Raw genomic sequence first — 16027 nt, 5'->3', positions numbered from 1 at the left:
GATGAGAATAGGGATCATGACAAGACTCAGATGTTCACCTACACTAGTAGAAGTCTTGCAACTAATTTGAAAGATCTCCAAGATTTAAACCATAACTCACAAACCAAAGATCACACAAATCATGAGAATATACTAAGGGTATGTTCTCTTTCAAACCCAAAGTAGAAGCTCCTAGCATGGTAAGACATACAAGGCCATATCCACTAAACATATCATAATCATGAATCTTAAGTAGTGACTAATAATGGTCATGTAGGATACGAGGGTTATAAGTTACCACTACTCATCTCCTAAACACCATGCTAAAAGTTAAATGTTGACTTCTAAAATTTGGCTAAGTATAAAATCCTGAAGCCCTAAAATTTCCTAGAATCTTTATCTTAACTCGGAGAGCTCTGGAACCTATCTAAAATGAATCATCACATATTTCAAAATATATCTTAAGTATAAGGAATTAAATATATATAAACTTATATTAAATGATATATTTTAAACCCCATAGAAAATTTGCTAAACTAGGAAGAAGTGCAACCCTAAAGGGTACCCAAAACACCCATCAACTCTCGATCAAAAAGTCAAAAGATACTTGTTGTTTTCTCAAGTAGGTTTTTTAGATAAAACTGGGCAACGCTTTAATGCAATCAAGCAATATTTCTCACTATAGCTAGGTGATACTTTTCATTATGGTTGAGCAATAATTCTTAGTATTGTCGGGTAATACTTCACCAATGTCATACAATATTTCACACTACTATGGTGCAATAATTTCTAGTATTTTATGATATTTCTCCCTAAGGAATGTGATTCTCTTCCAATATCACCCAATTTTGAACCATCATCACCTAGGATTGAAAAGAAACAAGCTGACAAACAATCAGAAGGTAAAAAGAGTTAGAACCTCCACATTGGGGAATACTAGATCCACAATAATCAAGGCTTGGACACTTGAATGCATGAAATAAAAGACACCATGCACAAGAAGGAGAAAAAATCTATCCATTGAATCCATAACAACATATGGAGGAACATACATAAAGCAACATCACAATGTATGTACATGGTTCATAAACTAAACATCATATGAAGGAAAACACAAAAATCTAAGCACCAACATAACTAAAACTCATGTGTGTTTCCTCCCAATCATAATAGCATCATGAGACCTCAAAGGCCCTAGCCATCCCTCGTGCATAATATCCCAAACTCACAAGTAGACAGTCAGATTTGTCATATGAGGGCATTAATACTACAACTTAATACATCATAAAACAAGAAGATCTAACATGCTAATCCATCAAAGCATAGATACTCCAACTAGTGGTGAATCACATTGTCTAAGCATATGTTAAAACATCGTAATAAAGGAATGTTTCAATGAAACTAACATAATCTAAACAAAATATCTAAGCATTTCAATTAAAGCATAAATCACAAGGAAACATACTCTAGAAAACCCAAAAGTACCAAGTGAACATCAAGCATTGATCTCAACTAGAAATAGACCATCTCTATACACCAGTCCCTAGTAGTAGTGAAGGTAGCTATGCCTCCCAACCATGTGAAAATCGTAGGTCCACTCCCGCCATGCTGATGGAGATAATGATCCAACCACAATACACATAAAGAAAACTTTCATGGCTAACACTCACACTAGACAGTAAAGATGACTGAAACCAAGATCATGAGACAATGAAAGTGGATCAAGTCCTAGTCAGACACTCTATGGGTCACTATGTAGGGGCTCACTAGAGGGTACGTAGCTTGGCATTAGGTAGCCCAAGCTAGTATTGGCAACTCACACTCCCCCAGGGAGGAGCACAATCCTATGTCTTCAGACTTAAGCAGGTGCTCACATAACATTTTATTACCTTAAATTTATTTAGTTATCACTTTTTTAGAATTTCTTCACCCAAACCCTCTAGGAAATAGTCATCAAGGTTGCAAGAGAAGCCCCTCCATGCTACCCTACATACACATGCTCATCACATTATGAGTGCCCATAGGCATGCATATTCCCAGCCCAACCCCAATGAAAATAATTCCACCGAAATACAATAGGGAGATTGGGCCTCAAAAGTCACCCGATAAATGTGCATACATGTGCTTATGTGTGGGTGCACCACCATCATTAAGATCATAAAATAAGGGTTGGATGAGAACAAAATAAAAATAACACTCAACTGGCATATATCCAAGAGTACAGATTCTACACGAATCTTAAAGAAAAAATAAAACCATCCATCATGACTTACTCAAATGGCCTCAATTTGGGAGTATAGATTTTACATGAATCCCAATGATGCAATAAAACCAAACTTCATGAAATCACTCAACTGACCTGAATCAGAGTATGGAGTCTATATGAATCCTAATGTCCATGAAATAACAACTAGGGTTTGATAAGAAACAATAACACCAGATATAAAATCACTCAACTAAACACAAAGTCAAGAGTACAAATACAACAAGCATCCCAATGTAAACGAAAAGATGCAACAATGGTTGGATTTACATCCTATGGATAATCCAAGTCCATGACCAACACCATGTGAAGAAAACTCGAGAAAACTAGGTGGAATGCAAATCAAGGGGAAAACCTCGAAAATCAAAAAAAATGAAATTAAAACCCATTTTTTCTTAGGGTAAAAAATGTTGGCCATATGGTCAGATAGATGTATTGATGGTTTTCATTTATGGTAACATATATTCAACATTTCATTTATGCATTTAGAGTTAAAAAATTGCTCAAGTGTTAGATAGTTTGTAGCAACACGGTGAACAAATGTTAAGTGTACAGATGACTCATTAAGAGTTAGCTCGTGCATAGTTGAGGGAAGCTTCATGATAGTACCATGATGAAATATACTAGTGTGTAGATGTGTACGGATAGTATGACATGAGTTATGTTTAAAATAGTAGTATAGGTATTTAACAGTGCAGAACAGAGCATAGTAGAGAATTGGATTGTATGGCCTTAGGAATTATTTCAGTTACAAAATATTTACTACGTTATGATGAGACAAATTTGTGGATAATAATCCATAAGTTATTTTATTTTTTCAAGTGTGTAATAGACTTGAAGACCGGCAGTGCAGAGTTTTGTAAATATACAAGGTATAAGTAAAAACCTTATGTTGCATAGTTATTGGGAAGTTTTGTGTTGGATGTGACATGTGAACTTTTGTGAGAACTATTTATGAGCCTTATTTGATGTGACTTCTTATGTGTGATTAGAACAAGTGCGAACTATAGCAGATAAAAAGTATTGTATGTATATCTATTCTTGTGAAGAACTAAATTGTATAATTGCATGTTAAGGTAGTGGTCTCTTCTTGCATACATTGTATTTGTTCTACCAACTTCTAACAAGGTTGAAGAAAATCCTAATAGCTTTGAGACTTCTAATAAGGCCTAGTCTCCTAACAGGGACTCAAGATACTATATGTACTTCATAGACTCCTAACAAGGTCAATATCCTTAACAAGATCCTATTTTTTAGTGAACCATCTAGTCGATACCATCCCCACCAAGGTTTTCCCTTGGCTAGATTTTCCATCTTTATAAAATAATGGTCAATACAGACTATAATACTGATGCTCAGCACTTGATAGTAAAACATATTTCATTGTCTAGTACTTCTCACAAATTTGTCCCATTGCATCTTTTATTCATGTTCACTTGGACTTTTAACCATTCCTTGTGATGACATTAAATTAGGTATGCAGTCCCTACCTACCTTCTCTTTCTCAGTTAGATGAGGTGTGATCACTTGATCCATTAGATTGGGTGATCTCAACTTTTCTTTCTCCATTGCTTCCATATTGTACTATCTCTTTCCATGTTTTCTTTACCTCAACTTTCCCTTTTTCTTTGTTGTTTCCATTGTTTGGTGTTGGTGCTTGGGTCTTGTAGTCCTTCCTACCATGTCCAAATTTAAGACAACTAAAAACAAACTAGGTTTACATTCAACCATTTCTTTTAGTTACTTATAAAATGTGTCTTTATGCAATTCTCTCGAATGTGTGCATACTCTCCACAATAACAACAATTATACCATGTTTTGTAATCCCAATTGTAAGAATTACCCTACTTAGGTGCATGTGTTTTCTTTTCAAATGTCCAATTAGATTTTCCTTGGATATGCATTCATGATCTCTATGTCCATAATTTTGATAGTCATAACAATGTCCTTCAAATCTAGTTGAAGTGGGTGCATCACTTTTCTTAGATTTACATTCATGTGCTTGGTGTCCTTTCTTCTTGCATTTAAAATAGTTACCAGTATACTTAGGTTTAGGGTTTTGCAAACTACTTTTGCCCCTGCATATGTTGGCATTGTGTCCAAGTTTACCACAATGATGACAAGTAGGTTTATCTTTGGTTTTTGTAATTCTTTGCTCTCCACACTTTGATGACTCTCCTACCTCAATAGATGAAGAGTTCTTGTCATATCCTAGACCAGAAGTATCATTGGATGACCTTGGTGATCTCATCAATTCTTCAAAGTATTTGATAGCTTCACTTGGTTTGTTCATTCTTCTAGTATCTCCTTCTCAGATCTTAACTCACTTCTTAGCTGGTCACTTTGTAATCTTAGATTTGTGATATCCATGTCTTTTATGTTCACTTCCTAATTTGCAATTAACAGTTGGTTCATCATGTCCAACTAATTGTTTATGAGCTTATGCACCTCAAATGATCTTTCTTCAAGTTTGGCAACCATTTGTCTTTTGTCTACCTTAGTCATGGTTTTCTCTTCCTCTATTTTCTTCTTTTGTTTAGCCACTTCACATAATCTTATTGATTGAATTTCTTGTTCTCTCTTGAATTCTTTGAATTCTTTACATAGAATGTTCTTCTTCTCTAGTAGGTCTTTTATTGCTACATCACTGCCATCATTATTCCCACTATTAAGAAATCCTTGTGTATCAACTTTCTTGTATTGTGTATCATTTTTTTTGAATATTCATTTCTTCCCTTTTCTTCAAGGATTTCCTCAACTCTTATTTTTCTCCTTCAAGTTGTTGCAATATGATTTGGATTTTAATCATGTGATTCTCAATGATTTTTCCCATCTTGTGTTCCTCAATCTTCAAGATTTGATTCTCTCAAGTTGTTAACCATTTTCAAGAGAGTTGAGCTCTGTCATGCCTGACCACTACTTTGGGTTTTTCTGCAAATTAGGACCTTGTTGTTATAAGTTCCTTTCAGTTGTTGTGTTTGTATTTCTGAAGAACTTGGTTATATTACTGTCCTTGAAACACAAGACTTATGCTAAACTTATTTTCTATTTAGAACTATTTTATTAGCAGTGAATGAAATTTAGGATTTTTTGATTTGAAACTGGCATAGAAATATTTGCATGTTGATTGGGTATCGATTATGTTCATTATGTTTTTAAGTCAATGTAAACTGCATTCTGTGTTTGAATATATTGTATGTTTAATTTGAATGTTATTATGCTATATAAATATATTTAGAATTTGTCATTGTATTTATGTACATGCGACTGAGAAGGGATTGAATTATTTCATTGGATTTTTTTTTAGTATAGCATATAGGCATATGCTATAAAGGGATTAGATTTTTCTAAATACTTATAACCTTGAGATGGTTTTGTTTTCATGACTCATATTAACTTGTTATTTAAAAGAACTATAGTTTTCATTTCAAATATATTTGTTATTAAAAGGGGCTAAATACCCTAAGTTGTGATTGGCATAAACCTTTTCTATTTTAAAAGGGTTTAATTACCTCTTAGTATCATGTAACCCTAAACAAGTATCGAATGCCATGAAGGAGGAAAACATATTCATTGTGTTGAAAGCCAAACATGGCGATGGCTTTGTAACTGTCTTGTGCACAGCCCTGTGAAGTGTCACAATTGAATTGAATGCTCGTTTATGAGGAATAATGGCACTTAAGGTTTGATTGGCCATCTCTTGTTGCAAGTTGGGTTTTTTGCAGAATTTGGGTCAAAAACTTGGTCGCATTGCTCTGTTTGGCTTAACATATGTGTTCTTGTTGCTAAGGTATCGACATAATGAAAGGAAACTAGCATATTTGGTTAAGCCTGATGGATTTACTCATCAAAATTTGTCTGTTGTTATTATTGGGTTCTTCTACTTCACTCCATTGTGAAGTCGTTTGCGAGTTATATGTGTATGCTGTGTAAAGATTGTTACCAGATTTGACTCGACTTTTGGAGCTTTGGCATTGAGTTGAATTGCAGAGCATTTTCCATCTTCAGTTTTCACATAGGGGCAATTTCTTACCCTACTCTCTCTCTCTGTTTACAGTTTCAATGTGATATGGATTAGCATGTTGTAACTGGTTATCAGTTTTACATGATGTTTATTTACACTCAAGGATGGGTATATGCAGAGCACAACATGGTGTACAATGCTTAGCTCTATATATATCCACCTTTGAATGTGGAGTTATGGAGATATTAATTTGGATATTGGTACATGTATATTTAATTGGGTTTTTCCCCAAACATGTGTTTTCCACCGAGTTGAGTTCTGTGAGAAACACATGGTTGCAATAGTTAGCTTGCTGGCTATTGTGTAATAACAAATAGGTTTTGGGCTCCCATGGGGATGAGCTCTATGAGAACCCATATCTCAAGCTCACTTGGTATTTTATAGTAAAATGTGAGTGACTTGACCTCAGTCTTGAGTTTGCTTTAAATTATCGGCTCATGACCGTAGTCGAGGGCGGAGGCATTTTGTCGAATAGTTAGTATGAAACCAAAAACAATGTTGAATTAACATGTTATTAGCATAGCATCTTTATGGTTATTGAATGTTTGAAAATTTCCATGTATAGCAGCCAATACACTGTCTGAACATTGTTGTATGGTTAGAATTCCTTTATATCAATTCATGAGGTTGCGTAAACTGGTAATAGGTTATTTGGTGTCGCATCTAGTTATTAGTATTTCAGAGATTCTAAATAGTAAGTAAGTTGTCCATGGGTAAGAACTTGCAATTGGCAATTTTGGAAATGAGTTTGTATGAACACTCGGTATCATCGATTATGTTCTTTTTGTTTTAAAACAACAACACAGCTCAAAAAAAAAATTAGTTAACTGTATGCTATTGGGAATTGTTAGACATGATTTTATTGGATTTGTTTTGAAGCATTTTAGATATGCCAGTAGTATTTATATTATGTTTTTTGAGATGAAAATTATATGTGTGCGAATTGGAAATCTATTATTTTAATGATGTTTTTATGCCCAATATTGAATTGGAGATTGTTTTCAATGGAAAAGATAGATTTATCATATATGTGTTTGATGATATGTTATTCAAAGCGGGAATATCATATGTCTATTGTATTATTATCTTGGCCAATTCGAAGGATAAGTTTAGTTTGTTATAACAGTAGAAATAAGTAGTATAGTACTACGACTGGTAAATATCATTAAACTAATGTAACAGTTTAGTTATATTTACGAGATCGTAATATTGTAGCATTTATTTTTGTTGTTAAAATAACCTAAGTTTACTTTCAAGTTTGGTAGTAGAAGATGAGATTTTAAAAGATGAAGAATGTAACATCATGTGAAATTTGACTGTTATTCATTGCATATGCATTCTTAGAATATCTGTTTGATGTGTATTTTAATGATAGCTGTAATGAACGTATATCAAGGTGGCTGAATATTGATTTATCCTATTCAGTTAATTAATTTAGTGATAATTTTAAGATGAATTGGGTGGGTTAATTATATACAAAAGATAATTGGCCTTACCTATGACTTTAACCAACAACGTTAAGTACAGAGAACAAGACAAGTCTCTGTTTCATTATTTCACGAATACCATAGAGAGTTCCACTATGTGTTGTCTTTGAGCTTACCATATATGGATGCAGTATCTTAGCACCATAATGATGACACCTTAGTATATATATGATTCATTTATTGGTTATTCTTAGTGCGAGTTTAATTTTGCATTGTTAAGAAGATGGTTACTTCTTGCATATTAATTTTAGAATTGTACTATGTTATGTGGTTCCGATATTTGCATTATGGTTTTGTATATGTTTATTCTATCATGTATGTAGGTGGACTACGTCTTTTAACTCAGTATGTACTAAGCCCCTTTTTGTGTTGTGTTGCATTTTTGTGTGTTTTCAGGTGTTTCAGGTTGGTTAACAAATAGCTAAGGATGACTGTTGAAGTTACTTCTTGAAATAGAATTTGTTACTTGTAGAGTCCATATGTTGGACATAGGCATTCTAGCATGATATTGTACTTCTTTATTGTATTGAACCCATTATGTATTAACATCATTATGGAAATTTATTTAGATGATATCTTCTTCTATTTTGAGGTCTATGAATTGAGAGCGACTCAATCATTGTTCTTGTTCTTGTAATATGATGAATAAAATAAAAAATAAAAAAATTTATGGTTCCTTATGTTTTTTCATGGTTTCCTTGTTATTGTCTTTGTTTAGAGTAGCATTACAAGCTATGATATCAATTGTTGGAAATATTAATGAGAAACAAGATACTAAGAGGGTGGGGGTGAATCAAGATCTATAATACATTTACTTCTAAAACAATTCACACCTATTCCATCTTGTATCTCAAATCTTCTACCATATAAACATAAATATGTAATGTTGAAATAAAATTATCTAAGCATAACATTCATGAAAATCATCAACACGTAACACAATGATTTTGGTTACCCAAAAACACTTTAGTATGAGGGTAGAACTGGAGTGGGATGAAACCCAAAAATCTTCATTGTTGCAACAACAAAGTTAACCTATTAGGGTTAATATTTGATCATGTTAGATGATCTATCATGTGAGGGATCTGCAATGTTAAAAGCATTTAAGATTGTTAGGTCTTACCTTATGAAAGGATTTTACACTTACAATAAAGTAAGGACTCTGTTAGGAGATTTGAAGTAGTTCTATTACAACCACTCTGTTAAGAGATTTTCCCTAACTCAATCTATTAGAACTAATTTAATACCTGACCCTTCAGTTTTCTCAAAAAAAATGATTATGGATCTTCTCTCTCAAAAATATGATCTCCTTATCCGATATATCTATTTTGTCCTTCATTACTCTAGCTACACTATCTAAACTCCTTCACTCTGTACTTAGCTTGTTTGCTTCTTCACTTCACTTCATATGATTCACACACACTCTCTATAATTTTAGGTTAGGAACCCTTCTTAAATAGATAATCCTCAAAGGTTCTAGATTAGGATCAATGATCCATATTTCATCCTTTTGTCATTTTCCATTCTATTTTTCTGATTGGTTAGTCTTCTTGTCTAGGGATTAATACCTTCTAACAAAATGTGTAATTCCATTCTTAATTATCTCTTCAATCCTTAAATGTCATGTAGAGGTCAGCTAGAATGAGTTACATAAGTGTTTGTGCAATTGAAAATTCATATGTCAATAGTGGTTTGTTCAACACTTGAATGTTCTAATGCTCAATCATAATTGACATTCATGTTTTTGATTAGATAAACAAGTTTTATAGGGAACTTGAAACTCGAAAGTTAGTACATAAGAAGGCTGATAATAAGCGTGACAGCCCAGCCGAAAAATTATAAGTTCAAAGGCTGATAATAAGCACTAAGCCTAGCCAAAGGAAAGAGTACTGAGAAAAGACTAGGAAAAGGAAACAATCAAAACCACGACCAAAAGCCAGAAAAAAAGCCAAAAGATAGTAAGAAACAAAAGAACAAGCAAGAGTTATTCCTCTTTCTTTCGCTCCAGATCATGCATCACCTGAGAAGCCTCAAAGGCCTATTGATTCTACTCCATTTCCATTTGTTGCGCCCTTTGATTCACCTGGTCCTGAGCAGGAGTGGAGTTGTCCTTTGCAGGGTCATCCTCCGTTCTAGCCTTGTCCCTATCATTTCCATCCTCATCATCGTGCATTTCTTTGTCTTTGATCCAGCTCATGAGAGAGATGATGTTTTTGTTGATGGAACTTAATAAGGAAAACATCTGATTCGCAAGGTTGTGATTGTAGTTTTCCAGATTGTGTATCCTCTGTTCCGCCAGAATGAGCCTATCAGCCGAATCCATCTTCCTGTTGGCATTCATTCCTTTCCTTGTTGCCTCGATGTGTTTCACCTGGTCTTTAACCTCCTCAAGCTCATGGAAAAGTGATTTGATTGATCTAAAATTATCAATCATGCTGTTGCGAGCATTATTTAAATGGTTCATCCCTGTCTCCTTGGCTCTGTCCAAAATAGCCACAATCACCAGATTAATTAATTCTTCCAGCCGCTACTCTTCTTGATTATCCATGAGGATTTGTGGATTCATGGCCTCCCTAAAGATTCCCATTTTGGCAGTTTTGACATTGAAGTTGATCCACACTTTCCTCCTGTTATTGGTCTGCACTTCCCCTTTCGCATACCCATCTTTCTCCTCTTTCTGCTCCTCAGGGTGGAGATGGACAGGAGAAAGGGGTAGCACAGACACCTCCTCATATTGAGAGCGTACATCCTCCAGACTCTCCCTCTTGCACTTCTTCCTTCTAGTGTCCTCCTTTGTTTCCTCCTGCATCTCCTTCACCACCTCCTTAGACTCCAAATCCTCCTCATCTTCGCTACTTCCCTCCTCAACCTTCTCAGCTTGCTTCTGCCTGAGATCCCTAGGGCTTTTTCTACTTGGGGTTATGGGGGGGGGGGGATTTTTTGACATGATAAGTTGTTGCTTTCCCTGAAGAGGAGATCTCGCCTTTCTCAGAACTAAGGCTCTGAATATCATCTGAATCAAAGAAGTAACTGGAACTTCTAGACTCCACAATCTCTGTCTGAGGGGGGGCATTGCTAATAGTCTAAGCTTTGAAGTGCTCATGGATAAGTAGAAGCAACCCCTCATGCAGAGCCGAGTTAGCAATGGGCTTCTTTTTGAAGCTGTCCATCGCCTTACTCATAGAGGTTAACAGATAAAAAGGGAAAGAAATTCTAGCTTTCTTTCGAAAATGATTTAAAATGACAAAGTGGTGGGTTTGGGCTCTATCAAACCTTGGGTCTAGAGTGATATACTCAATAAAAGCTTTCAGAACATACCTCCACCACTTCTTCATGGAGTCGGGGACATAGTAGGTGTCAATTTTTTTCAACACCTTCAATTCCTTCTCACTCTCCACAAAATCCTTAACTGCATTGGCTAAGAGTTTCTTATCCTTGAAGAATTTGAAACCCTCAATAGGGATCTCAGTGACAGCCGCAATCACCTCCTCTGTTATCCAAAAATTGATGTCATTCACCTTAACCTTTCCGTCTTTCCAAGACCCCACCATACTGTTGGTCACCTCCTGATCAAAACCATGCAGCTTCATGAGATACTTGGTTACCCCACCCTCATCCAGCTTTTCCCAAACTTTTGGCCTACTTCTCCATTTCTCAAAGTCCCCCACCAGCTCCTTTCTGCATCTCTCACCCACCATCTTTGCACACTACACACCCACTTTACTCATAAGCTCTTCACTATGAGACTGGAATGGACCACCGAGATTAAGCAAAGAGCAAAGAAAAATAACTCTGTTGTTGCCCCTTAAATGATTGCAATAAACAACCCACAAAGCGTGGCAATTAATCAATGAAGGATATCTGCATTTACGAATTCCCACTCTTCTATTATGAAAAGTACCCATATATCTTAACCCTTTCATATTCATAATTACAACTTGATATCCTCTGTACTTCCTTGGATTTTATCCAAGTCGATCTGACACTTGACGTCTGCCGGCAAAGAAGTTCCAGGAAGCCAAGTCAATTTTTGGTCTGTGTTGACCCCTATATTTTCCAACCTATCAGCAACCGGGTTTGCTTCTCGAAAAGTATGGGTGACGTGGAAATTTTTTAATTTGCCAAGGGTCTCTCTAGTCTCATTGATAAGATTTGCAATTGTCCAAGATGGAAATGAATTGCCATTGATGCACTTAATAATGTTATTCAAGTCCCCTTCCAACCATAAATTGGTAACCCCAATTTCAAAAGCCATTTTAACAACATTGCACACGGCGTTGGCTTTCGCAAAATGATTCGTTTGGAAACCCAATGGAAGAGCGAAAGCCACAATACTATCTCCATTTTCATTTCTAACCACACCTCCACTACTCGAGGATCTAGGGTTACCCTTGGAGGCTTCGTCGAAGTTGGCTTTGTGCTAGCCTTCAGGGGGGAGGAGCCACTTGGCTTCCTGTCTTTTTCTCATTTTGTCTTTTACCTTCTCCTTATTCCTGCCTCCTATCTCAAAAGCTACCCCCTTCCTCACAAAAAAAAATTTCCTTTATGTTACTGAAGATCTTCCTTCCAACAACCAAAGCCGGCTCCTCCCTGTCTCTAAAAATTTGGTTGTTTCTCTCCTTCCATATGCTCCAACAAAAATGGGGCAGGAGCTAGGAGTTGATTTCCTTCAAGGCAGACCCATTGAACATACCATGCCATTGGCAAAAAAAGTCTAGGAGGTTGGAAGGAATGCACCAACTATGGTCAAGATCCTGGGTGAGGAAGTCCCAAACTATCCTGGAGTAAGAGCAATGAACGAACAAGTGATTGCCTGTCTCTCACTCATCTTTGCATAAAACACATCTGCTGGGCATGATATGACCTCTTTTAATGAGATTTTCCTGGGTGAGATTTTTGTCCTAAAGAGCCAACCAAAAAAACATGTTGACTTTTGGCGTTAGGCCTGGGAGCCAAGCCCTCAACCAAAGGGGGACACTTTTGTACTCCATAAAGCAGAGTACCTAGAGGAAACTGAATAGAGCCCATTAGCATTATCCCTCCAAACCAGTTCATCCTTGCTGGTGCTGAGGGATAAGGAATTAAGCATGATCATAATTGGTTTAAGGTCCTCTGAGATAATAGAGAGGTCCTTCCATCCCTGTTCAGTCCTGTAGTTGCTAACTTTGTGCCCAAAAAGGTTAATGCAATCATTAGCCCAAACACCATAGCTAGGGTTATTAATGAGGGAGCCCTGAGGAAGCCAGCAGTCCGTCCAGAATAGAATGTTCTCCCCAATTCCCAGCTTCCAGGAGACCTCCACATATTCTGTTCACTTAGCAATATTGGACTTTTTTCTTGCTTTGTCTCAACTAAATTACTTGACTTATAGGCTTGCTCGGTCTCAACTAGGGTGCTTGGAAACCTTTGACTTTCTTGACATGTGTTGATAAATAAACAAGTCCTTTCATAACTTAGCCTTCTTTGGATGGCTCGATTATAGTGATGACTGTCCAATGCTACCTTGGAAATAACTAAGTGTTAGACACTAATAGGAAACATAGGCTTAGAGATCAACATTAACAAGTCACTAATTAGAGGAATGTTGGTACCCTTGGTATAATTGCATATGTCTTGAAATGTGAATGCATGTAACCCTATTTCAAAGAATGATGTTTCTTCCATATATAAGATGTTAATTATGAGTAGGTACAATGATTGTGAGGCAGTTGGAGATTGTTGTATATTGAACTAACCAGTGTTTTCTATCTTTGGTGGGTGTTCTAATTGCTAATGTATTGATTGATCACTTGTAGTCTATGTGTAGTCAACTATGTTTTGATATGTCAATGTACTTTAATGCTACCTATCTAAGATATTAATTATGAGTAGGTACAATGATTGTGAGGCAGTTGGAGATTGTTGTATATTGAACTAACCAATGTTTTATATCTTTGGTGGGTGTTCTACTTGCTAATGTATTGATTGATCGCTTGTAGTCTATGTGTAGTCAACTATGTTTTGGTATGTCAATATGCTTTAATGCTACCTATATTGTCATTAACAAAATACAAAGGTGTAATATGCCAAAAAAATTGATACTTTTTCTTTAAAAACTATTTCAAAAAATAAAATGCATATCTGAATCTAAAAATGAAAAATTATTTTTTTGAAAATATATTATCCAAATTTCAAGTTAGGTTGCTTAAGCCCACTTTATTATTATTGTATCAGATTTGGCTTTTTCCTAATATAAAAAAATATTTATCATCAAAATTCATCGAAACACCCACTTGAATGCAATGATGAGGTCATATCTTATTTTATATGACCCCACAAACTATTGCATGTATGGATCTAAACTTATCCCTCCAAAATTAAAGAAAATAACTCTCTAATGGCTATGAAATAAAAATTCTTATGGATCTAATACCATGTAAGAGTTTGCCTAAGGTAAATAATCAAATACCAAGATCTAGAAGCTCAATTGAAAATACAAGAGGGATAGCAAAAAAATTATATAATCTAATGACAATGGATACAAAATCAATGAATAGAAAGTAGATGTCTTTGAATATATATGCAATGTCTAATAGCTATGAGTGATGCAAGAGATAACCTATAAATTGCACTAGGTATGATTACATGTTCAGTAATGGTGGAGTATCCTCTATTGTACAAAAAAGTATGTGCAATAAATGTAGCAATGGGAGCATGACAATGTGATAAGGTCATTAAAGGTGTATGTCACACATAAAGAGGTATGAGATAACAACTAACTCCACCTCAAATAGATTTATCCTCTACTATATACTAAAATGAAATGCAAACTCCTATGTCTACATGACAAAAAATATAAACATGCATTATCCTAAGTAAACTTATGTAAACGGTAAGTATACTTAATTAAGTACATCAACAAAAATAACCCCTTGATAGTGGAGTACTTACTTTTTTTTACTAGATGCTTAGGAATGTTGTATTTGAAATGATTGTTATGAAAGTCGCATACCTTGATTTTGAATGTTGTATTCTATCTTGATTATTAGTTTTTATTTATTTAACCTTTATAATAATATTGAATTTGATATTAACATTGATGACCTCCTTACCTACTATTATTTTGACTCATCTCTATTCTTGAAGCTATAAGTTGTTTCCTTATAGCAACACACTCATCCTATAATATGACCTTTGTTTTGTATATCTTGTAGCTATTTATTAGTGTTCTATTCATTTTCATTTTATCTAGAATGTTGGGCTATATAATTTAACCCCACATGCTACAATGTGTATGATATCCACTTAGAATATTCAAAATGATGATCATGATACATCTATTCTTTCTCCCTCCCTACAAATTTCTTTGGATGACAAGGCACTTGGAGTTGTTGGATGAAATTGAGGATGCTACTTAATTATGGGATTCATCATTCTAGACAATGATGTGTCCCATCTCTTTAGTTTCACTTCACTCTCTTATACATGTTTTACTTTTATAATTTATCTTTCTCATTAGTCCCACGACTTGTGTGGGATTTGTATGTTACTATTTTTAAATAACACAAACAACTTTTGATGTAAATAATTGTATAGTTTTTTATTGTAAAATAAATACATAAAACATATTTTATTAGCATTTGATTTTAGTAATAATAGTTAATCAAAATATACCTTTTACCTTTGGGTACACATTGTATCTCAACTCTACCTATTTGACTTGGAAGAGAAAACTGGTAATAATAGTTGTTGATAGTAGCTAGTGAAATTTGTGATCATATTTATTGATATAGTTATGATGTCTCTTTCCAAGGTTAGCATCTTGTGTATCATTTCTATGGCCTAAAGCCTGATATTATTATTTTGTATCATTTCAACATGTATCTTTTTTCCATGTATTATCTTGACTTGTATGATTTTGAGTTATATAATTTATCATTTTTACTTATATCATTTGTACATGTATCATTTTGACTTACGTTGAATGTTGGACGTGTATCATTTTGGGATTTTATTGATCTATTGACATTTTTGAATTTCACTTATTTTAGTTATATATGATTATGATCTTATCAATATTGACTTTTCAATTTATATATTGAAAGTGGTCAATGATTTTATAATGGATATTTTTATGTATGATGATATTAATGTTGATATATGATTGAAAAGATCATTTGAGTAGAAAGATTGCTGAAAGAAGACTGTGTGTTTTCAATCATTGTTTTGTCACCGATGTCGAACCTGCTATATGGTGGTGAGACAATTGCTTGTATGTTTCAAGCACTGTCACTT

The sequence above is a fragment of the Cupressus sempervirens genome, chromosome 8, assembly GCF_028749045.1.
Source record: "Cupressus sempervirens isolate cs-2001-9-10 chromosome 8, ASM2874904v1, whole genome shotgun sequence".
NCBI lineage: Eukaryota > Viridiplantae > Streptophyta > Pinopsida > Cupressales > Cupressaceae > Cupressus > Cupressus sempervirens.
The sequence above is the reverse complement of the archived record's forward strand: the minus strand, read 5'-3'. Positions refer to the sequence as shown.